General features: G+C 35.2%; 1 protein-coding gene across 4 annotated transcripts in view; it reads right to left on the bottom strand.

Annotated features, from left to right (window-relative positions):
- Positions 1-25,471, bottom strand: part of LOC112051487 (transcription factor Sox-5) — a 374,453-nt gene that overhangs the window by 309,725 nt on the left and 39,257 nt on the right. For 2 of the 4 annotated variants that reach the window (XM_052888794.1, XM_052888796.1), the window contains exon 2: positions 7,521-7,568. The exons of the other annotated variants lie outside the window; for them this stretch is intronic. The gene's annotated coding sequence lies outside the window, so the exon portion shown is untranslated. The remainder of the gene's footprint in view (positions 1-7,520; positions 7,569-25,471) is intronic. 4 annotated transcript variants of the gene reach the window in all.

The raw sequence follows: 25,471 nt of genomic DNA, 5'->3' as shown, positions 1-25,471 counted from the left end.
GCCGGTGGGCAGACAAAGGCTGTGTGCCTAGCTCGGCCATATTGACTGACATGCATCCGCGAAACATCTGAGGTGAATGGAGGTGGTATCGACAAAACATGTAACTTTTTAAACGACTTCAAAAAAGGATTCATCATCATCATCATTATCAACCCATATTCGGCACGGCTGAGTCTCCTCGAGTCTCCTCTCAAAATGAAAGAGGTTAGGCTAAATAGTCCACCACGCTGGCCTAATGCGAATTGGCAGACTTCACATGCGCAGAGAACTAAGAAAAGTTTGATATTTAATTTCTTAAACGGAGGCAGAGGTCATGTCCACTGGGCTATCAAAGCTCTTACTGTGTCATTAAGGCTCTTACTGGGCTATCAAGGCTCAAGGCATCAAGGTATAAAAGGGATTAACTTTACTTATTCTAGAACCTCCTTTCTAGTGGTAAGATCGAAGTAATATGACGACCTGGAAACTCCAAACATAATCTCATATCTTGGACTGAATTTTTTAACGCATTTCATTGACAAAACCTATTTAATTTGATAAAAAAAAGCTTTTCATCTAATAACCAGCTCGGTGAAGGTCGTCTTGTATTTAGATCCTGTATATATATTCTGAGAGGAGACTAGTGCTCAAGAGTGTGCTGAATATGGGTTGATAATGATGATGATGATGATATATAGCCTCCTAAAATGCCCGATTTTATAATTCAATAATAAGCGTAATTCCAGGAATTATGAACCCATCTAATATCATTTAAAAGTATGTAAAAGTAAATTAATACAATTTTATTCAAATTATAAATTTATACAAAAATAGCTTTTCACGTTATTGTTCTCACGCAATCGGTATCCAGAACCTTTAGTTGGGGTTCACTAGATACTCGGAGCAGAAAATGCAAAGATGACTTAATTATTTACTGGTACACACAAAAGAAATATTTTATGCTATACCTATTTACTAAATAATACATACAAATATTGTAGACAGCAAATAATAACTAATTTGTCATACGATTTCATAAATCAATAATATCTAATCGAATTAACTTTAACGGTTTACGCAAATCAACGGATGGATATTGTAACGCGAAATGTTGTTTAGTGTTTAACATAAATGCGATAAATTGCTTTACGGCTATAATATATTGTTATTGAATTAATGATTGTACTCAGTTTATTTGTCTAATATCGAATACGATTATTTTAACTTAGATTTGAAAATATTGATTATAAAGTCAAAGTAAAACTCCGTGTTTAAATTGTGAAATTATAAATTTTGTTACTGTTTCTGAAATTAAACCATATACGGCTAACTGCTGAGCTCGAGTCTCCTCTCAGAATGAGAGGGGTTAGGCTAATAGTCCACCACGCTGGCCCAATGTGGATTGGCAGACTTTACACATGCAGAGAATTAAGAAATTCTCTGGTGTGCAGGTTTCCTCACGATGTTTTCCTTCACCGTTTGAGACACAAGATTTTTTTTTTATTTTTAATTTTAATTTAATTTTTTTTTTTAATTTAAATTAATTTTCTTTAATTTCTTAAAATGCACACAACTGAAAAGTTGGAGGTGCATGGCCCGGCCTGGATTCGAACCTACACCCTCCGGAATCGGAGGCAGATGTCATATCCACTGGGCTATCACGACTCTACTCTACTTTGTTACTGTAGAGAACTAAAACCTATTGATACTTTATTTTTTATGAATTATTACTTGAAACAAATAAACAACTGTACAATATTTACTATATTTTTGTCGTTTTTTACAGTAATATCTTCCTTCCGATTGATAGTAGAGTCAAAATATCACTGATTATAGATTAATTTAATCAAATAAATAAATGCAAATTTTTCGGCGGTCCAGTAATTGCCGCATCTAAAGTTGTCCCTTCATCGGTCCACGTACCGCAAATACAATAGAAGCTGACAGTTCGAAGTGTTTGCGAAGCGTGTTTGACCGCTGTGGAGGCGCTGACAAAAGTTCGGTTGCGTCATGGAATGTTTGACGTGTTTGCGCTCTTGTCATTAAGATCTTGCAGATGGCGTCATAAAACCTTTACATATAGACAAAATTCTTGAAACACCTAGTTCAGACTTCTCGCTTATTTAGAGGGAAAGGCGAATGTTGATCTAATCAATGCAAACTAATATTAGAGTTTTTGAAAATCTTATAGTAGCAAAACATTTAGAACTTGCTCATGAAATACAATGCTAGTAATAATAAAGTTTCTGAAAATGTAAAAGTAGAAAAACAGTACAGTACACCGGTTGCTTGGGCACTCAAATGCCCCGCAGCAAGAAGAATGGTTTTTTTTTTTACAATTTTAATAGTGTTTTGTATTACATTTGTATGAATTTTGTATTTTATCAACTTTGTTAAAAATTAAAAATAAAAAAAAATAAACGAGAGCCAAAAAGCTTTCTTAAAAAAACCGGTTAAGTAGTACAATATAATGTAATATTAAACGCTGATTCTATATTTCTAGAGAAAATCAAAAGCCACCTAAATGTCCACAGCTAATTAATAATTTCTATCCATCCGGAGTAAGGTACTATAACATACGTAGATACTAATTAAAAATACTCACAGCCTAATAAGTCTCATTTTCCATTTAACTGAACCAGTCATACCCTATTACCATCTAGAGATAACAAAGGCATTTCCATCCACGAGGCGGGTTCGATTCCGTAGCGGACAGAGCATTAATAAACGGAGCCATTAAATCCTAAATGTCGCTTTATCTGATTGAGATTTATGATAACGGTGGGGCAAGATTAAGACACTGTCGCTACTTGATTGCTTGGTGCATTAATTTTGGGACATTTTATGTTCAATTACCAATGGGCCTTGCCCATAGCAGACGGCGCATGTGGATTGTGATCAGGGAATCAAGATTTTAAATCGATGTCTGTGTTTGTTTTTACCCGGCTTCTGGAGGATAAGTACGTATAATCATTTTTTATTTCTTTGAATTTGTGTATCTAAATTATCTGATCCAAGAGTCAGCTTAGTTACTTTATAATTCAGACGCTGGATTTGAGACCCTACATTAGATATAGCAGTATCAATCGAGACCACACTATGTGGACCGATGACATCAAGCCAGGAGCCGTTAGATGATTGAGGCTTAACCCCGTGGTGTTTGAAATACTTTATAATAGCAGACGTCCTGCAGCAGGCTGATAATGATGATGAAGATGAATGTTTTTGTCTCAGACAGCAACTTATGATTTTTTATAGTTTTATTACTGTTCAATTAACAACTAGACAGTCAACTTCACGAAACAAATTGCTTTTTTGAAATTATGCGCTACAAAATTGTATTACTATATTTCTTTTTTTGAGATTTTACAGGGAGGTCTATTTAGCCCTAAACTATTAAACATCTACTTTGTGAACACCTTGAACATTTCATAACTTAAGAGCGTTCCACTTGAAATCTACTAAAAAGATATAGGTACCTACCGTTTGAACCAGAAAAAAAGATACCGTTTGAAGAAGAAATCTATTTCTCAAAACTGTATCTTAAAAACGTCATCTTAACTCGGTAATAAATACATGGCGACACTGATCTCGCATTGTCCGCCGCGCAGATAGCTCCCGACCATCAGACAAGCAAACAGACGTCACTGATTGTCATTGTATCTTAGCATTTGATCTTTGACAATGAGATCACTTGTAGCGCGGTAGGTTGGCTCATTTACGGAGTACTCGAGATTGTATCAAAAGCTAATATAGGGCAGAGTTACATTTTTACCAGTCTTTTAAAAGAAGCTATTGTTTTTTAAAGGAAAAATTTGAACCTTAATTTTGATGCCTTGGCCGCACAAGTCGCAATAATCCGAATATTTGCGTTATCACGACGTGTGTGGTCAAACATTTGCAAATACTTGGGGTGATTTAGACGAAGAAACAGGTACTTCGTTCTTAGTTTGGAAATCCGTGAACATTAGCGTTGACATCGCGGCTTGAACGAAGATGTACGAAGAGATCGCTCGCCAGGAAGCCAAGTTGTAAGTCACCGAGGTTCTGAGATACATCCAAAATAACTTTTTTTTAAATTTAAATTTTATTTTAGTCTAGTCTTACGTTTTTTTTTTATTTTATGTTGTATTTTTTTATGTGTACTCAGCTAAATAAAACATTTATTATTATTATTATATAGATAATCAATGAAGAGAAATGCGGCCGAACAAGAAATGCACTAAGTTGATTTTAGTACATGAGCAAAAATACCAGTTACACTCAACGTACTTTTTTCAATGGAAGTTTAAAAAAAAGTAGTTAGAGTACAGAGTATGTTGACTCAACAACTTTACGTAAGTTTCCAGTGAAAACAAATACAAAAAATTATATACAAAACCGAAAATAATAATATACTTTTAGATAAAATAATTAATGATACATTCGCTATAGGAATATTTAATTAGGTTAGACGAAATTAAGTTCTTTTATATAATTTATCTGATTAAAGGTCCCTCTAAAAATGACTTTTAAGAACATTAAATAAAATAAAATAAAACCAAGCGTTAAGCTTGCCTAAACACGATAGTGAAATCACTCCTCCCAAGCGAATACCATTCCATAACAGCATTCAATGGAAACCGATTATGATTACGGAAATATTTCAATACAATCGTTTTATCGATATCAAATCGATAGATGGCTATCGTAAATCGATTGAGATTAGCTACCAAAATGCATTGTCGATTAATCACTCGATTCTACAATGGGGCTTTCTATTTGGGACAAAATGAATTTCACTCCGATTGGGTTATTTATTTCGGCCATCGTAGCAGGTGTGCTCATGAGCATATACAGGTTGCTGCAAAATAATTATTTTGAAAGATATTTACATACATATTATAATTTAATAGAAGAATGAAAATATGGATTTTTTTAAGTAAGCAAATTGCAACAATGTCCGAAACTATTGCCATAGTCTCGTTATTTACTTGATCCCTGTAAGTTATTAATTAACCTTTGAATTATATAACTAAATATTATAAAAGTATCGTTATATAGAATAATAATAGGTTTATGTATTTAAAAATAATTAATTATTCATTCAATAGAAGCAGCATTGTTAAAAACAATAACAATATCCTTTTCCTTGTTCGTACATAATTCGAGCAATGTTATTTTAATTTTTTACATTTTTTTATTGATATAACAGACTATATATGCAAATGACCACATTAAAAAATATGTGTCAAGTGTACATAACCATAACTAAGAAATATAATACGTATTGAAAGGATTTCAAGGCGCAGTTGTATACAATTATTTGGTTTAACTACTAGCATTAAAAAAGAGTACTAAAGAGGATAAAGTTGGACGAAATAGATGATCAAAACACATCGTTATAATTATATAAGTGTACGAGTAATAAGACGATAATGGTTTATTACCCATTTTCATCTAACAGCAATTTAAAAGGAGCTATAAATAAAACACTCTGTATAAGAACCTCGTTGTACAAGAATATTATTAATTCGAAATTTGTTACAGCCTATACTTAAAGTGCTATCCGTTAAAGCCTTTACCGCTTATGAATACGTCATACCATTGTACCGGATCTCATTGACCGTTAATACATTGAAATAGGGTTCAAAATGCTAATAGATATTATAACTAAGCGGTGTGAGAAAGCAAACGGGATTAAGTTTAAGTCAACTGTGGACATGTATTGTAAATTTGACAATACTAATGAGGCGGTTGGTTCCGTACATTTTATGTTCGGTGATGATAGTTGGATTTAATCTGTAATTTATGTTATGTTATATTTAATAGAGGTACCAGATATATGTACATAACGCTATCCGGATGCGCATACAATAGATACTGTTCCATAGATAATATTTCCTTTATATATACTTCGGGCTACAGTTAATTTCTTGGAAAAGAAACAAAATATACAAAGAAACGAATGTTGTTTATATATCAGTTATAGTTATAAAAAATGTAAGTAACCAAATAATAATGGTAAAGGCTGAAATAGTAAAAGATTAAAACTTTGAAATTGATCACAAAATGCTATGTAGAATACTGAAACCATTGATCTTGTTTAAATAAACAATAACAGTTAAGCATGAAATTAAGTGAATAGTAATAAAATAAAATATAGGTATAGCGGCTTTAACTTCTTTTAAATCTTAAGCTTTCGTTTAGCTGTTGGATCGCGGGTCAAACTGAAGGCAGTAATACCAGAGTAAAGATTTCTCTATTGTGGTAATACTCAGAATTAATCTTTGAGACGACGTGTGTAATTTGTAGGTTACTCACACCTGACAGTGACCATACCATACATTGCTTATGTGTGCCGATATATCTAAATAGTGCTGTACTTCATATTTCTTAAGAAAATTGTCAAAAAATTAAAACAACAATAAGAGCAGATAATATAGCGACTAAAATCATACCTAATGATAAAATTTTAATTAATAAGTAAGCTGCCTACAACAAAACACAGCAAGCAATTAAACATTCGAGCGTGTGTGACTAAACAGAATTTCCACGGAACAAAGTTTGTAATCGATTCGTATCGGTTACTGCTGATTTCGGCGGTCGGTGCGTAGGTTTTAATTTTATTTATGACCCTGTGTATCTCAACAATAGATTCATTTTAGGGTCAATGGTCAAGTCCAGTTTGGCTAAGAGGAAAAAGGTTTGTCCTTAGTTTCTGTAATGTTGATCATCGATTAAATATCAATTATAGTCATAATTACTCGACAACTAAACATTATTTTTGTAGTGAACATAAATTATTAAAATTCTTATGATGAAATTAATGAAAGAATTAAACATAATACCGTTAAAATAAACATTCAGTGAATAAACGGAAATATTGAATAAATTATTGATAATCAAAAATTAGATATTATAACTTAAAACAGTATTTTTGTTAACAAAGAAAATGGCTGCGATCTTGATGGTAAAGTTAACTCTTATGACCTTTCTGAGATTTTCATTATAGATTTTTTACTCATAATTCATTCTAAAAATTAACTTTAATCGTTATTATTTATGTATTTAAATATTCTTTGTTAATATAACACGAAATAAGATATTCGTTACCAATCATAAAATCGCAGTTTAATACTTAGCATGGCCGTTTGATAACAACAGGTTTATTCTTTACGGTAACAATGTAACCTGATGAAATTTCATTCGTTACCTTAATTGGTATCTCAGAATCAGAATCAGTCTTCAGTTTAGTCCATAAACGGAAATATTGAATAAATTATTGATAATCAAAAATTATTGATAACCTAAACAATATTTTTGTTAACAAAGAAAAACAATGTAACCCAATGAAATTTAATTCGTTACCTTAATCGGTGTCTCAGAAACCGGAGACTGGTTATTGTTTTCGAAGAAGCCTTTACATGAGTAATCGGTGACAACGCCGATCTCAAGAATGTGGGGGAATATTTTTGTCTAGTCATCGGTCCAATTAAGGCGATATAGTTTTATTTATGTTTTACTTAAATTTTCCTTTTCCTTCCTAAAATTATACTTACTTGGACTTCTCAAATTAAAGTGTAATGAAGATTGCAAAGCTTTTGGACCTGTAACAAAAAATAATATTATGTATTTAAATTTTGTAATTCGGTTATTAGAAACTAGTAGACGCCGCGCGGTTTCACCCGCGTGGTTCCCGTTCTCGTAGGAAAGCGGATATAAAATATAGCCTAATTGCCTTCCTCGATAAATGGGCTATCTAACACTGAAAGAACTTTTAAATCCGACCAGTAGATGCTGAGATTAGCGCGTTCAATCAAATAAACAAACAAACAAACTCTTCAGCTTTATAATATTAGTAGAAATTTAAATTAAAAATAAATAGTTTATGAAGCCTATTATTATCATAAATTTCCAGTGAAGGTTAAAGGCCATCCATGAATAGTGGCGTTCACAAGGTCTTTTAACTGGAGTAGGCATTAAAGGTATAAATTTTACAAAATATAAAATAACAATGACATGTTTGTATTGAGTCCAATTTTATATCTTATACAAAACTGGATTGACTTAGATGATAATGATGTATGATTTTTTTTATTTATTCTTTACAAGTCAGACCTTGACTACAATGTCACCTGATGGTTAGTGATGATGCAATCTAAGATGGAAGCGGGCTAACTTGTTGGGAGGAGGATGAAATCCACATCTTTCGGTTTCTACACGACATCGTACCGGAACGCTAAATCGAACGTACGTCTTTGTCGGTAGGGTGGTAACTAGCCAGCCAGACCTGGACCTAATAAGAATACTTCAATCGGCCCAGCTGGGGATTGCACCCACGACCTTCGTCTTGTAAATCCACCGCGCATACCACTGCGCCACGGAGGCCGTCAAAAGATGTCCAATATATGCTATAGCGCCAGTATGTGCGAGCCTTAAGGCTCGCATCGTCTTAAAAGTGAAAGTTGCCGCACCATACAATTTCCCACAATTTCGTAAGAAAAGGATCGTGATTATGAGTCACAGATTAGTGGGAATGTAGACGGGTTGGGAGAAAAATCTCGTTTACTGCCCGCGGTGGCGTAATCGCGGGAAATGGCGCGGGCGCGTTTACGCAAACCCGCTCGGATGTCGCTTATTACGAGATTCGCATTTTTTACAACTGACGACACGACAATACGATTGTTATACGATACCTGCATTGTTAGTAAAGATATTTCGTCAATTTGTGAGGGTACGACTTTGTAAATATACTCGTAGCAACGACCAAATTTTTGTTCTGATTGTGCAAGTGTCGTAGGCTCCTTAATGATACCTCAGCGGGTTTTGGCGAGCGCAGAAGCATCGCCTGATGAGGCCTGAAGGCAGAAGCAGAGTAGAGTAACTATTGCTGTCATAGTTGCAATATGAAAACCGAAACTTGATTGGTGATCCGGTATGATTTGAGTCTAGGTTGACACGCTTAGATTAGCGGTCTGCATTACTAAAGCTTGGTGACAGCTCAAAGCAGTGAGCCATTGCCCATCTACAAGAACAATATAACAGAGATCAAGATTTGCTATAAAATGGCGTGTAAATAACAGATTAATTCCACTTAACTGAACTGTTTAGTGGAAGTAAACCTCCCATCCGTTCGAATCACTCGCAGAGCATCACTAAAGGTCATAGCTCATTAGAGCCACCGGGCCCGACCCGCACCGCTTCGTCGCTAGGCATCCACTTGTAGTCGACAGGTGGACTACGGGTGGACGCCGCGTTGTGACCAGTGTACCGCGCGTGGTCAACGAATTGCCGAGTAGTCTACCAGCGTTTGGCCCTAGGTATGTAAATTTAAATCCATACGAAGAATATTAACCACTCGAGGCGAGGCGGTGCGGGTCGGGTGCCGGCTCCAATGAGCTACGACCTTTAGTCTCATCGTAGCCGTTAGCTATAAACACCTCTGGCTACTTGAAAGTGGTACTTGAATTGAGACGAGTGAGATTTTACTCGCATTAATATATAATTTAGAGACCTGTTTGTTGACTTGAAACATTATCGCATACTATATCTTATATTGTGTACAAAATACATATAATAAATCTTTTAAATATTTTAATATGTGAACAACTTAAATATACCATTATATTAAATAGATTAGGTAATTATATACATCACCATTTTCAGTCGAAAGACGTCTATTGCAGTAATAAAGTAAAAAGTAATCTATACTAATATGATAAAGCTGAAGAGTTTGTTTGTTTGTTTGATTGAACGCTCTAATCTCAGGAACTACTGGTACGATTTGAAAAATTATTTCAGTGTTAGATAGCCCATTTATCGAGGAAGGCTACATATTATCCCCGTATTCGCACGGGAACGGGAACCACGCGGGTGAAACCGCGCGGTGTCAGCTAGTTAACTAATAATTTTGTTAAATTCCGTTTGGTAAAGGTTTGATGTTAACGTGACGTCATGAAACATTTAAAATATAGACCATCATGGCCGACAGCGTTTTGGTTCGTATTGTCAAAATAAAATTAAAAAATTTTGATTCCAACGCTAATGAACAATTTAAGACCCTGTTGTGTCAACTAGCCTATTAATAAAATCTGATACGTAGCGATTGTATTGTATTGTAGTGTATTTAGTTATAGTCTAAAATTGTTATATTATGTGATAAATATTAAAAAATAAAAAATGCAATCAATATTGACAACCTAAGCCCACGAACCCGCATTGAAGTAGAGTGATGGGTCTAAGCAACACATTCCCTTCTACTATATACGGATGATATGAGCCGTGATAGCCCAGTGGATATAACCTCTGCCTCCACCACATGTCTCAAACGGTGAAGGAAAACATCGCGAGGAAACCTGCATACCAGATATTTTTTTTAATTCTCTGCGTGTGTGAAGTCTGCCAATCCGCATTGGGCCAGCGTGGTGGACTTTTGGCCTAACCCCTTTCATTCTGAGAAGAGACTCGAGCTCAGCAGTGAGCCGAATATGGGTTGAGAATGATAGATGATGATGATATACGGATTATATACGGCTGACCATGGTGGACAGTAAAAAAGTCTGACAATGATGAGTATAATAAGTTCCTACAAGACTATATCTACCTACATTCATTTGGAATGTAAAAAATAGATGACGACAATATTTGTTTGTCCGTTCGTACATATTACGTGGTTTGAATTCTAATCAGATACAAGAAAATGCGTGTTAAAACACAACATGGATTTATGCATTAACATAATTTACGTATACCTAAGTAACATATACGTAAAGTCATTGTAAGTTTAGATTATTTTTTACATATTTTATTTATTTATTGCTACGGATAGCTACAAAAATTTGACAAACAAAATAGCGTAGACATCTAAGAAAGGATATTCCAAAGAAGATCCCTTAAGTGGCTCACGTAGGATTGTAAAAAAAATCCCAAATTTGCAATACATACTAGGTATATAAATAAATATACTTAAACAAGTCAAAAAAATTAAAGCACACGTCAGAAATATCACTTTCTTAGGTTGTAACTAGGAAGGTGTCGTTACTTACCTACTTATCTGTAAACTAATATCATAAAGAGGTAAAGTTTGTAAGGTTGTAAAGGATGATCTATGGATCTACTAAACCGATTTTGAAAATTATTTATTTTATAAAGCCATGATTTTTGTAAGTATTTTTGTTATATATTACCAGCTGATTTCCCTAAGTTACTTATGTTCCTTGACTAAAGATTGCCAATTGCCTATTGCCTGCTAATTAGCGATAAGGCCGCCTTTTGTTCGCTGATTATAACATGTTTCTATTTCTCTTGTTTTTGTTATTGTGGTGCACAAATAAAGTAGATATACCTATATAAACGTAACAAAATGGTCATAACATCGAGAAACTATTACACAAAGTAAACACAAAACTCATTGTCACAAGTACAAGGTAATTGGGCCACAGTGACATCTGTCCAGAGAGGTGGCTACCACGCATGGTTAAACAAAATCAGGTATCACAATCGAATTAAAAATCAGTCAGCTAGAGTAATTACGAGTTACAATATCTTAGTGTACTGTTGACAAAATACTATTTAATGTTTCTTTTGCATTAGGTACTTTATTTTTTACAAGTCCCGCGAATTTACCCGCACAGTTATCATAATACATACTTTATATATATACTATATATATATATATATATAATACCGTAGGCTAAAATATAACTATGGGGCTTATTAGAATGCTCAAGGTCACTCAGCGGGCGATTGAGCGAGCTATACTTGGGGTTTCTCTGCGTGATCGAATCAGAAATGAGGAGATCCGCAGACGAACTAAAGTCACTTATATAGCTCAGCGAGTCGCGAAGCTGAAGTGGCAATGGGCAGGACACATAGTTCGAAGAGCCGATGGAGTCCATGAAAGAGACCTATGTCCAGCAGTGGACGTCCATCGGCTGATAATGATGAAAATATACCTTATGACACACGCAAATATCTTGGCTTTCTGTTAGTAAAAGATTTTTCAAAAAACGGGTTAGTATTTAACCTCAATTAAACAATTATGAGCATATGACAATCTTATCAAATTGAGTGGTTTAATCTGACACCAATCTCTATCTCTCTATCTATAGTAGTACATTAGACAGAGAGCATCACTTAAATTAAAACACATTTATTGCAATTAGGCATAGTTTACAAGGCGTTTGGTATTGTTATTATAATACTCGTAATAGTGATAATTAGCCGAAAAATTAAAATAATCAAAGCGCGTCTTGGTCTGAGAACAGTAATGTATTTAGCTTAACATTCGCTAAAATTAAATAACATTATATCTACATTGGATGTAATAAAACACGTATTTCCTTTAAACTAACTACGTGTAATATTATATTGTAAAATGAATAAAGAATGTCATATACATAGGTAAACAGTAAACAGTTTTTGCTGACGGTACACTCTCATGGTAGAGCAATTCAATTGAATCCGCGGTATGTGTTGGTTTCCACTTATTGTGGTCCGCGGGCGACTACTTTCTATTATCTACCTACATATAATAACACTTGTCTCTTATACAGGTTGTATTAAAACCTGTAATTAATTAAAACTAAGTATATAAAAATATAATGTGCTGATTATTTATTTATCTAAAATCTTAGAACATACATACGTAAACATTCGTAATGTAACTAATATAATGATAATGATTACGTCTTGATGTAATGATAACATAAAGCGGTCTCCTCTAGAACGTGAAAAGCTTACGTGTGATTCCATTCTGTTTATTTAATCTATCGCTACAAGTAAATCTTGCTTAGCTCTTTATCTTTTACCGCGTAAGAAAGAGAGACCGAGACAGATTCGAGACTTCGTAAGAATATTTATGCGGATAAAATACATTTTTATTTAAAAAAAGCAATGTTTGATATTCATACAATCTATAATATCATGATATGAGCCATGATAGCCCAGTGGATATGACCTCTGCTTCCGATTCCGGAGGGTGTGGGTTCAAACCCGATCCGGGGCATGCACTTCCAACTTATTCAGTTGTTTGCATTTTAAGAAATTAAATATCGAGTGTCTCGAACGGTGAAGGAAAAACATTGTGTGAAAACCTGCGTACCAGAAAACTTTCTTAATTCTCTGTGTGTGTGAAGTCTGCCAATCCGCATTGGCCAGCGTGGTGGCCTAACCCTTCTCATTCTGGGAGGAGAGTCGAGCTCAGCAGTAAACCGAATATGAGTTCATAGTGATGATGATGTTACCATAAAGCAAGGAATAGTTGGCTACAGATTCTTCATTTAAGGACTGTTTAATACTTGTAACAAAAAATAATAACAAACGAACATGTCAACTGACTGATTTTAGAACACGCTGTACAAACTACACAAGGTGTCACATTGCCCAATGTGTCTATCATCAAGTGACGACGTAATTGACAATATTATTAATGCGGCCGCCTGTGACAATTGTTATTCAAAAATAACCGGTTTGTTCTAGACAATAAGATTAACGATGGTCAATAGCGAACGTACAACGTACCGTTGTGAAAGATGTCGAGTTATTTTAAAATAATTCTAAGCAAACGCCTCGTAACTGGAACATTGGTTAATTTAAAAGTGGATATCAGAAATGTGAGATACAAGATACTGAGATCTTATACCTATTATTTATTACCTATTACGTTGCCCATTTTTTGTACCGACTTAAAAAAAAGTATGTTTTTTTTTCAATGTTTGTTACCTCATAACTTCTTCATTTCTTAACCAATTTTAAAAGTTGTTAATTGATAACCTCCTCCTTTTTTTAAAGTCGGTTAAAAAGCGAACAATATCATCGTATGTGCTTCTGATCTTCTTGAAGGCGGTATCAACACAGTAATGCATCAACTCAAGATACTATTCAATAAATTGATCCTATTTTTTTTTAATTTTATTTTTTTCTTTTTTTTTTCAAAAGAATATTTGCCATATTTTTTATAATATATGACCAATATTCTATTCCCCTCCAACTAGTCGGGAAAGACTGTGCTAGGAGTGGGTACAACAATAGACTAACGCGGTGAGGATTGAACCACCACCCCTCGGTGAAAAGTCCGACCGCTCTTACCGTTGAGCTATTGAGGCTTCAAATATACCTTTATTAGGGATATAGGGATTTATATTACCGTTAGTAGGGATCGAACCTAGGATCTTTTAGTATTGGGTCTGGTCACTTATTCGTAAAGCTTTTGAGTCACAAGACTGATTCCGTTAACTAAACTAAAAGAAAATTTAATTTCCAAAAATCTATTTTTTAAATATTCGTCTGTTTACTCCTTTCTAATCTCTGAAAAGGCTGAACCGAATTTGACGGGACTTTTACTGACGGATAGCTGATGTCATAAGAAGTAATATAGGCTATTTTTCATTTCTGTACTTCAATAAGACCGAGAACTATGCAAACCGCAGGGCTTTCGCTAGTTAAAACAACTAATAAGAATTCTTTGTCTTCTAAGAAAACAGCGTAATATAATTGGTTTAAAACAAAAAATAGTCAATTAAAATAATTGCTTCTATGTCAACGAAAGACATAGAAGAAAAGTTAATTCAATTAACAACCATACACTAATTAGAGTGAACTGGTTTCTATTGCTTTGTGACCAAAAATTAATTAAACCATAATAAACTTTTTATACTTTACTGCCCCAAAATAATTAATGCTCAAGTAATTTAGAAAGTTGAATTTGATTTATCATAGTAATTGATAAGAATAACGAAGAACTATTTTTTTTATTTGTTGTGTTACTAAAATCTTATACTCTACATTGTAATAAAAGTGAATATCCAAAAAATACAGATATTTTTTCATCATGTCATATTTATATATATATTTTTTGTAACCTTATTTATTTATTTATTTTATACACACATATATATAAACATTACAGGCTTAACCTAATGTGTTTATATAAACTATCTATAATTCCTGCATTACTAATACGTATCTGCTAAAAGTTCTGTGAAATTCAGCAGGCAAGTAGAAAAACAAATCTAAACCCGGATCCCACACTTATGCTATTTTGGTACAGTTCTAGGTCGAAAAAGCTGACTTTCTTTTAAGAAATCAGTAAAAATTTTCAGCCCGATGGGTTGTTCGTGTGGTTACACTTACGTGCTTCGGAAAGCAAGTTAATAGTCCCTTTTAATATCGTGGACATCAGATAACGTAGTCGAGTTAAATTATCACCCCAAGCCAACTACCCTACAGAAGCTTGGTGTGTTTTTGCCCCATATCGGATCTCCTACAGGGAGAGGAGGGCTTGGCAATGTAGTACGTCGTTAAAAAACTCTGATATCGATGAAGTAGAAAGGAAACTACTAGTCAAGGACATAGCTGATATTCTTTGAAAAATAGTGTTAATCACAGAACAGAAAACGTTAAGAGCTAACGGTGGTGTTACTCGTAGTGATCGTGATTAGGACCAGGCATGCGATTCGTATTTAGTTTTATTGACCTATTAAAGTTTAAAATAAAAGGTAAATTACACAGACACAAAATCACAGAGATTTGACTTTGGTGTCCATGACTTAAACTTGTTTTTTTTACGTTTGCTAGCGATTTTTACATAGTTTTACACATACAAAAAAAAACAACATATTAACTAACATGCTTAGCTTGTGCAAAACCTTATGCAAAAACTTAAAGAATAACTTAATATATAATATTTTCTATAGGGTTACAACTTACAACAATTAAATTAGGCAAGTATTTAATATCTTATGTCAAGTTCGTAGGTTTAACACAAAATACTGTTTCAATTTTCTTATAATATTACTTCAATCATTAAACGGGGAACTAGATCGTCATGCCTTACGTACGTATTGCTTGCTTGCTCGCTCTTATTTCTTTGACGCATTTTCTTGAAAGAAAATAGACCAAATATTCAAAAAAATCAACCCAGGACTCAAACCCAATTCCGTAGCCGCACATACAATTCAGAAAGTAAAATAACGAGATAGTTAAATTTTAATATACCTATAGAATAGATATTCAAATGGGAATCGATTCTTGGACCTACCACACAACTTTTCGCACCTATACCGCAGCGGTTAACCAAAGCGTATACGTCATTTATGCGTAATTATTTTTCTATATGAAGCTATCCTATTATAGCGTGGTTTGCGGAATTACACGTTCTTCGCGTCAGTTATGAATTTCACTAAACCCACGAGATAGGTAGTTAAATTTAAATATACCTATAGAATGAATATTCAAATGAGAATTGATTCTTGGATCTACCACACAACATTTTCGCATCTGTACCGCAGTGGTTAACCAAAGCGTATACGTCATTTATGCGTTATTATTCTCTATGAAGCTATCCCATGATAACGCGGTTTGTGAAATTACACATAATTCGCGTCAATTATGAATTTCACTAAGCCAACATAATAGTTAATTATTATACATATATACCTATAGGATTTATTTTCAAATATGAATCGATTTTTGGACCTACCACACAACTTTTCGCACCTGTACCGCAGCGGTTAACCAAAGCGTATACGTCATTTATGCGTAATTATTTTCCTATATGAAGCTATCCCATGATAGCGCGGTTTGCGAAATTACACGTTCAACGCGTCAGTTATTAATAACGGACTTGATACTACGCGCCTATGGCCTATGGGAACAATTTTATCGAAAGCATATAAACGTAGATTACATGTTATATAAAGACTAACTGACCCAGCAACAACATACGTTCCGACATATGAATTTCTTTGAAACAAAAATACTAATATTGCGATTAAAAAATGTGAGATAGGAGGGTAAAAACACTTAACGATCTAGGGATACCTACCAAATTTACAAAAAAATATTCGTTAAAGTTTTATAATGACCATGTTCTTTGTCGGGAAATAATGTTCTTTGTCAAAATAAGGCTTTACTTACTACTTTGAAGGACTTGAAGTTTATATTTTGACAATTTCGAAGGGTTGCCTTGTATGGTACATGCTTTTTCCCAAATTTACCGCGAACTAGCCTTCAACGTTATAGCGGTTGGGCTCATCAATGAAGGGTGCTGGTTCGATTGCCGCCCCGTGGACTATTGCCGTATCCATTCCTAATACAGACTTTTCCGACTACTTGGGAATATTGATCATAAGATATTGCTAACATTCTTTTAAAAAACTATACCTACTGCATTGGACGAACTCCCTATCATGATGATAGGGAGTTCGTCCAATAATTAACAACCCATATTCGGCGCACCATTGAGCACGAGTCTCAGATGATCTATAGTTATCGATTTATTACAAAGAATGATTTGTACAAAACTTTCGATAGGCGAAACTGACTCGCACTTGTCCGTTTTCAATTGAACCGTTAGGTGTGATCCAATTAGTATCCAGTGTTTAAACCGAAAGATAATCAAAATGTACACGTTTTTTAACTGCTCGTACGTAATGGATTCCATTCAAAGTACTTATCACTTATAAGCTCTTTGGCTAACAGGTGCTGGACTGGTTTGTGGGAATTGCGTAAATGGAACGTAACACCAACTCCTATCTCCAGATACCTAGGTACGCAGAAAATAGTTGAATGCGTTCGTGCGCTTTCATGTTCATCTTGCGTCTTTAATTGTGAAAAGCTTAGGAGGTTTCATTCATCCATCGATCATTATTACGAGCCTGTTTTAACGGCCTACTGCTGGGCCAGGCCTCCCTCCTTATAGGAGAGGAGATATAGGGCGTAGGCCCACGACGCTGCTAGATTAAGGGTTAGTGGGTTGGGAGGTTTAGCAGTGCGCACATTTGAAATGATAAAAGTGAAATTTTCAGTCGTGACTAAAATTCCTTCAGTAGCGTTTCTTTTACTTTGGAAAAGTTTGTAATGGCAAGGTTAATGACACTTCCATGATATGCGGGCGACGGGGAAAGACTGCGCGAGTAAGAAGCTGTGTAGGCGGGGCATCGCTACCCCCCTCCCGGCCCCCGCAGTCCATCGGGAGTGTTACGAACGAGTTTGCCAATGTTTTGAATTTTTTTTTCTTTTTAAGTAACTAAAATTTTACAGTAGTGAACTAAAACTAGTTATACCTACCTATTATTTACAATAGTAAACTAAAAGAAAGCATTACAATCGACTGTAGGTAGGTTACACTCGTATATTAGAATATCTAAAGCAATCGTAGTGGGCGTGAAATTTTTGTAGATCGTTCTAAACCTAGCCTTATATTTAATCTTAGAAAACAGTTCGATTGATTTCATATCTCTCGTCTAAATCTAAAATGGATTCTAAAACAAAAATTATGCTCTCCGTATACACAGAATGGGCGTTACAGAAAATACTATAACACCATTGCTTTAGGGAGTTTACTATATTGAATAACGTCGAATGTTGAAATAATGAACGATCGACAATGAAATGTTATTTCCGAATATAGTTTAGGAGCCGGTCGCATTAAGTTAATTTGAATTTAATTATTGGGAGTCGTGATAGAACAGTGGATATGACCTCTGCTTTTGATTTAGAGGGCGTAGATTTGAATCCAGTCGGAGGCATGCACCTTTTTAAGTTATGTGCATTTTAAGAAATTAAACTACACGTGTCTCAATCGGTGAAGGAAAAAAATCGTGCGGAAACCTGCAAACCTGAGATTTTTTTTATTATGTGTAAGAAGTCTGCCAACCGCATTGGGTCAGCACAGTGAAATATTAGCCTAACCCCTATCATTCCTCTCCTGAGAGGAAATTCGTGCTCAATAGTGAGCTCAAGCAGGTTGTAAATGATTAAAAAAATACTTTATATTTTTTAACATGACCAATAAAATAATAAATAATAATAATAATAAAAATCTATTTTCCAAAAATATATACAAAAACCAAGTATTTGATTGCCTGTGGTCTGCACACTAGATTGATCTGTATCAATATGATGTAGATTGATGTAAGATTTTTCTATTCACTCAAACTAAGGGAAAAGCTTACGACAATAAATTATTGTTATCATCGTCAGTTGAACTTTTAAGGCGGTAATAACGCCATTGTTAAATTATTTTTAGGCAAGTTGTGTTGTAGGAGTATGGTTAACTAGAATCATGTCCGATAAAAAACAATGATCAGAACTAGCTCCTGGAACGCTTAGCTAAAGAATACCAGCAATAATTTTTCTCTATAAAGGTGCATAAATACGTGACGAGAAATGCGTACGCTAGCAGGACATTCTATACTTTAGCTGGTCGATGCAGTACGAATATATGATGATAACGGAAAACTCACTTTTGTATTAAAATACAAAAAACTACTTCATATGAAAGATAATAGGTTTTTTTGATAGCATTTTTCTGTAAAAATAAAGCATGTCTAAATTAAGTAACAACATTGTTTAAATTAAGAGTTTGCGTTGAGTTAGTCAACTAACGGTATTTGGTTTTCAGAAACCTACGCACAAATTTTACTAAATTCATCATCTATTATTTCCTGAACTTTAACTTTAAATTATATTGGTTGTCCATTTAGTGCCACTGGCTCTTTATCTATAAATCATTCTAAAATACAGTAATTTGGGCGTCTCTAGTGTACGTTTAATTCGGTATTTCTAATTGAAACAATGCGTATGGAGCCTATAAATTTTGGAACTGTCTTAGAACTTAATCGAGTGGTCTTGTACGGCGTTGGTGGTCGGAAGATGTATTGGCTGTGTTTTGATTTAATTTGGGTAATGTTTTTTTTTTCTAGTTTACGTTTGAATCCGATCGGCGTGATTGTAATGGTGGAAATTGATTTTTTTAATAATTAAACATGGTACACTGATTGTCTATTACTACACTAAGTAGTAATTAAGGTTTGCAAACTTTAGTGGCAAAAGGCGGGATTTAAAATGTGAAGAAACGATATAGACGGCTTTTAAGGTACTCCGAAAAACGCAGTGTTGGTCAAAGATATTAAAAAGGGTCGAAAGGAATCGCCATCCGATGCGGAGTCGACATTCTAGCACTTTAGGATCAAAGTCCATCGGATTTTGGAGCGATATGTTCTGCCAATCGCCACTTTAGCTTTGCGACTCGCTGAGTTATATGGATGGATAATCTTAATCTTTGCGGATCTCCTACTGATCAATCTCTTAATAATCGTGATATTATCGTAACTTCTTACAGGAGTGAGATGTGGTGATAATTATAGGTTTGTTTGTAAGAGTAAAGAAAGATCATCATCATCATTTACATCCCATATTCAGCTCACTGCTCAGCACGAGTCTCCTCTCAGAATGGGTTAGGCCACCACTCTGGACCAATGCGGATTGGCAGACTTCACACACGTAGAGAATTAAGTAAATACTCAGGTATGCAGATTTACTCACCATGTTTTTCCTTCACCGTTTGAGACGCGTGATATTTAATTTCATAAAATGCTCTAAAAAGTTGGAGGTGCATGGACCGGATTCAAACCTACGCCCTCCGAATCGAAGGCAGAGGTCATATCTACTGGGCTATCACAATGTATGTAATGAAAGATACCTAACAGTATATAAAAACTAGTGAAATTAAGCCCAGTATATTTAATAACGCCAATTATTTTAACTCGATCGATTTTGGTGGTAAAAATCAATTAGAGATCAATATTTACTCCACGGTTGGATTTTCTCCGAGCAAATGGTAGACTAATTAATATAAATCCATTTTTCACGGTTCGTAAACATAATAGCCGTGACCTTATGCGAAAATTGCGAGGTTCTGTGTGGTATCGAAAAAGATTGAACTACTACAACCATTTTCCTATTAATTGGTATTTATGGTAACATAATAGAGGAATTAAAGACAAAAAATATTTATGGTTCTTAATAACTGTTGGTTAAACTTATCAGTTAACGGTTGAAATTATATGGTTGCTTATATAACGTTTGAGATAGGGTTTTGACGACCTCCGTGACACAGTGGTATGCGCGGTGGATTTACAAGACGGAGGTCCTGGGTTCGATTCCCGGTTGGGCCGATGGAGATTTTCTTAATGGGTCCAGGTCTGGCGGGTGGGAGGCTTTGGCCGTGGCTAGTTACCACCCTACCGACAAAGACCTATAGCGTTCCAGTACGATATCGTGCAGAAACCGAAAAGGGGTGTGAATTTTTATACTCCTCCTAACAAGTTAGCTCGCTTCCATCTTGGACTGCATCATCACTTACCATCAGGTGAGATTGCAGTCAAGGGCTAACTTGTAACGAATAAAAAAAGGCCTAATATAGTTATTTGTCAGTATCAGCCTATTTTAACGGCTCATTAAAAGGCCATGCTTCCCTCCTTGAGGATAGGGGGATATAAAGCTAAGACGCTCCAAGGACTAGGGTGTTAATTAGTGAACTAACGATTGTTATCATGATCATGTGCTAATGATAGTTAATGACCGATGGCTTAATGTGATTTAATTTTAACAACCTATATTCGGGTCACTTTTGAGCACGTGTCTCTTCTCAGAATGAGAGTGGTTACAAAAAGTACAACACTCCAGTCTAATGCAGATTGGCAGACTTCATAGACGTAGATGGTTTAGAAATTTTTCAAGTATGAAGGTTTCTTTTACCAGTAGAAAGCCAGGTTATTTACGAGCGTCATAGGCATATTTTATCCCAGTATTCTTACAGGAACGAAAACTACGGAAGTGAAACCACGGGGCGTCTGCTAGTAAGGAAAATTGTCGTTATATGGTTTCACAGCAAATTAAATTTATAGGCTTTAACGAGATAGAGGTTTACTGGTATTTGTAATTCATTAAAATTTATGTTTTAAACCTTATTCAAGTTTAACGTAATACATGTCTCAATCATACAACATATGAAATAAATATAAAGCTAAAGACACACTCAAGACGATTCTTTTGGATGATTTTATTAAAAGAAGTTATCTATAGTTTCCTTGTCCTTAATAAGATCCCTTATAAGAGTCCCATTTATAAAGAAGACGTTTTATCCGAATTTTGACGAGGAGGTAGAATACCTGGTGCTTAGTCTATATGAAATATTTATATGTAACATACGGGAGTTCAAATATGTTTTAAACACAACCCTTGACGGAACAAAGAGAGCAAATTCACACTTTCTAGGAACATGCTTAAAAAGCGCTACTTTACGCCCGTTATCCAACGTTGCCACCGCGATAAAGAGCTATGTGTTCCCACTCTATACAAGCTATATTATCCTAGTTCTTGCTCTATATCAGTCGTTAGAAACACGTCTATAAATCGCTACTTTACGCCCGTCATCCAACAATAGGTATCATTCTGGTTGCCGCGATAAAGACTTCTGTTCCCACTCTATACAATCTAAACTACACTAGTTCTAGCTCTATCTTAGTCGCTAAGAACACGTGTATAAAGCGCTATTTTACGCCCGTCATCCAACAAAAGGTGTCGTTCTTGCCGCCGCGATAAAGACTGCAATGTGTTCCCGCCCTAACCACGTAACACAAAGTTAAACGTAAGTAGCTGACGCAACCAATTTGTGATTATGATTGATACTAATCCTCTAATCCGAGTTACCGTCCGTCTGTACTGTTTGTCGCTCACAATAAGAGAAAGGTGCACCGGCCTAATTAGTGAACGGATTTTACGATCACAGTATGTTAGTAGTAATGGGACCTTACAATAGAAATGAGTTTATAAAGATTGGCGTACATTGATCAGTTTTAAATATCGCTCTGTTTACTTACTTGCTTACAAACTGCTTACATTGGAATACAGGAATGCTGTTTGGCTTAAATAAGCATCGCGGTAGTAAATCCCCCAAAAAGCTCAAAAAGAGATTTACTACTAATAAAAAGATGATCATTGATTCCCAAAGTGTCCCAGGTGGCCCCTAATGCCTAAGTTCGCGTGGCAAACAAATGGGGGCCCAAATGTTTATCTAGTTTCATAACGAATAAGGAATTTTCTAAATAAAACAAGTGAACATTTATTAGTGAATAGATTTATAAAAAAGTAAAGGGGGATAGAATCATTTTTCCTTCATTTTTCTTTTACCTTTATTACATCCTTTCAAAGCAATCAATTAATTCATCAATCAATTCTCACTTTTATTTGCAAAAATGATAATTTTACAACGTAAATTTCCATATTTAGAAATAATTTTCACATATTTTGTCGAGTTTGGTAAATGGTAGAATCTCATCACATCACACTATGATACTTCACATCACACTAATATATAAATGCGAAAGTTTGTGTGTGTGTGTGTAAGTGTGTATATATGTTTGTTCCTCCTTTGTGCAGCGGCTACTATAGTATGCGCGTTATCATCTGAGTCGTCCGGTCATAAAAGTCAAAAAAGATAGGAATGTGCAGCGCGCCTACCTGCGCACCCTAATTATCGATAAACGGCTACCTGCGCACGTGCTAATGATGAGTCAATAATGATTTGGACGATTCTGATTGGTCGGTTTCTAATGTAATTGCATTGCGTATTTTTTTTGCTATAAATGTGTTTACTGCAATTAAATAAATACATTCATGTGTTACTCGTTGCGCACTATGGATACTTTATTTTCTAACGTTGATCTGAAGAAATTACATGGCGATATTAGCCCTCAAGCTCGAACACTGATTCACAACGTATTCCTGTTTCTCAATGAATTGAAAAGTGATCCGAATAAAGTGGCTTCTCTAAATTTCAACAAACCACGTGAAATGGCCGCATTTGTTTGTGGTGTGAGCAGAGCGACAGTGGACCGAATCAAGACGGAAGTATCACAATCAGGCAGTACCTGTATACCAAGAACAAATTTTAAGAAACCACAAACCGTCACTAATATTGACGATTTTGATAAAAGTGTGTTGAAGCGAACTGTAGCTTCATTTTATGAGAATGGAGAGTATCCATCCGTGGCGAAAATTTTAGAAAAATTCCGTGAACAATTACCCGATTTTAAATGCGGCAACACTTCAATGAGAATACTACTGAAGGAGGTTGGGTTCCAGTATAAGAAAAATAGCGAAGGACGTAAATATTTAATGGAAAGAACTGATATTGTTTGTGCTAGAATGGACTTTTTAAGGAAATTGGATTTACTTAGAAGAACTAACGATCAGCGACCACGTTTCTATCTAGACGAAACATGGATTAATCAAAACCATGCAAGAAAGAGGATGTGGCTTGGAAGCAACGATGAAGGAGGTTTCAAGAATCAGCCTGTGGGAAAAGGCCAAAGATTAATAGTTTGCCATGCGGGTTCTGCAAGGACTGGCTTCGTTCCAGATGCGAAGCTAATATTTAAAGCGGTGAAATCAAAGGATGCTGATTACCACACAGAAATGGATGGCGAAACATATATGGCATGGTTTTCCGAATTCCTGAATCTACTTGAAGAGCCCTCAGTTATAATTGTCGATAACGCAAGCTATCATTCGATACAGTTGGAAAAGATACCCACAAGAAACACGAGGAAAGCTGAAATTCAAGAATGGTTGACAAAGAAAAAGATTCCATATTCCAGCAACGAAATTATTGAAGAATTAATAAGAAAAGTAAAAGCCAGTAACCCGCAGAAGGTCTACGCTTTAGACCATCTGGCAAATGAACGAGGTCATGAAGTAATAAGGCTCCCTCCATATCACTGTCAATATAACCCAATAGAATTAATTTGGGCACAAGTAAAGGGAGAAGTTGCGAAGAATAATAATACCTTCAAGATAGCAGATGTCGAAAATCACCTCCACCGAGCCATAGAAAATGTCACACGAGAAGACTGGGCCAAATGTGTTAGGCATGCCGAAGAACTTCAAAACAAAGATTTACAAAAAGCTCTAATTAGAGATCACGCGCCGCTTATAATAAATTTGGCAGAAGACGAAGATTCTGATGATGAAGACTCAGATGAAGATTAATTTTATTTAGTTAATAATTATATAATATGAAATATGTATTATATTAAATCAAATATTGTTAATTTTTTTAATTTTGTGAACAAGATACGATAATAAACTTTACTTATCGATAATATGTCTTTCATTGTTACACCCTTCACTAGACGGCTCCATAAGACCCATAAGTGCAAGCGAGATAGATATAGAGAAATGATTTATGGCCCTAAGACTCAGTTGTTAACGCGCGTACTATAAAGCTATTTGTCTGAAATTTGGAATGGAAATAGATTTTAATCTGAATTAACACATAGGCTACTTTACATCCCGAAAGAATCCATGGGTCACGCGCGATTTGTAAAAATCTGAATTCCACGCGGACGAAGTCGCGAACTTCCGCTAGTAATCAATAAAAGTGACAGTTTTTTGACGGCCTCCGTGGCGCAGTGGTGTGCGCGGTGGATTTACAAGACGGAGGTCCTGGGTTCGATCCCCGGCTGGACAGATTGAGATTTTCTTAATTTGTCCAGGTCTGGCTGGTGGGAGGCTTCGACCGTGGCTAGTTACCACCCTACCGGCAAAGACGTACCGCCAAGCGATTTAGCGTTCCGGTACGATGCTGTGTAGAAACCGAAAGGGGTGTGGATTTTCATCCTCCTCCTAACAAGTTAGCCCGCTTCCATCTTAGACTGCATCA

Source organism: Bicyclus anynana, chromosome 23 (assembly GCF_947172395.1).
Source record: "Bicyclus anynana chromosome 23, ilBicAnyn1.1, whole genome shotgun sequence".
Classification (NCBI taxonomy): domain Eukaryota; kingdom Metazoa; phylum Arthropoda; class Insecta; order Lepidoptera; family Nymphalidae; genus Bicyclus; species Bicyclus anynana.
Note: the sequence above shows the minus strand (reverse complement) of the source record. Positions and strands in the feature narration are given on the sequence as shown.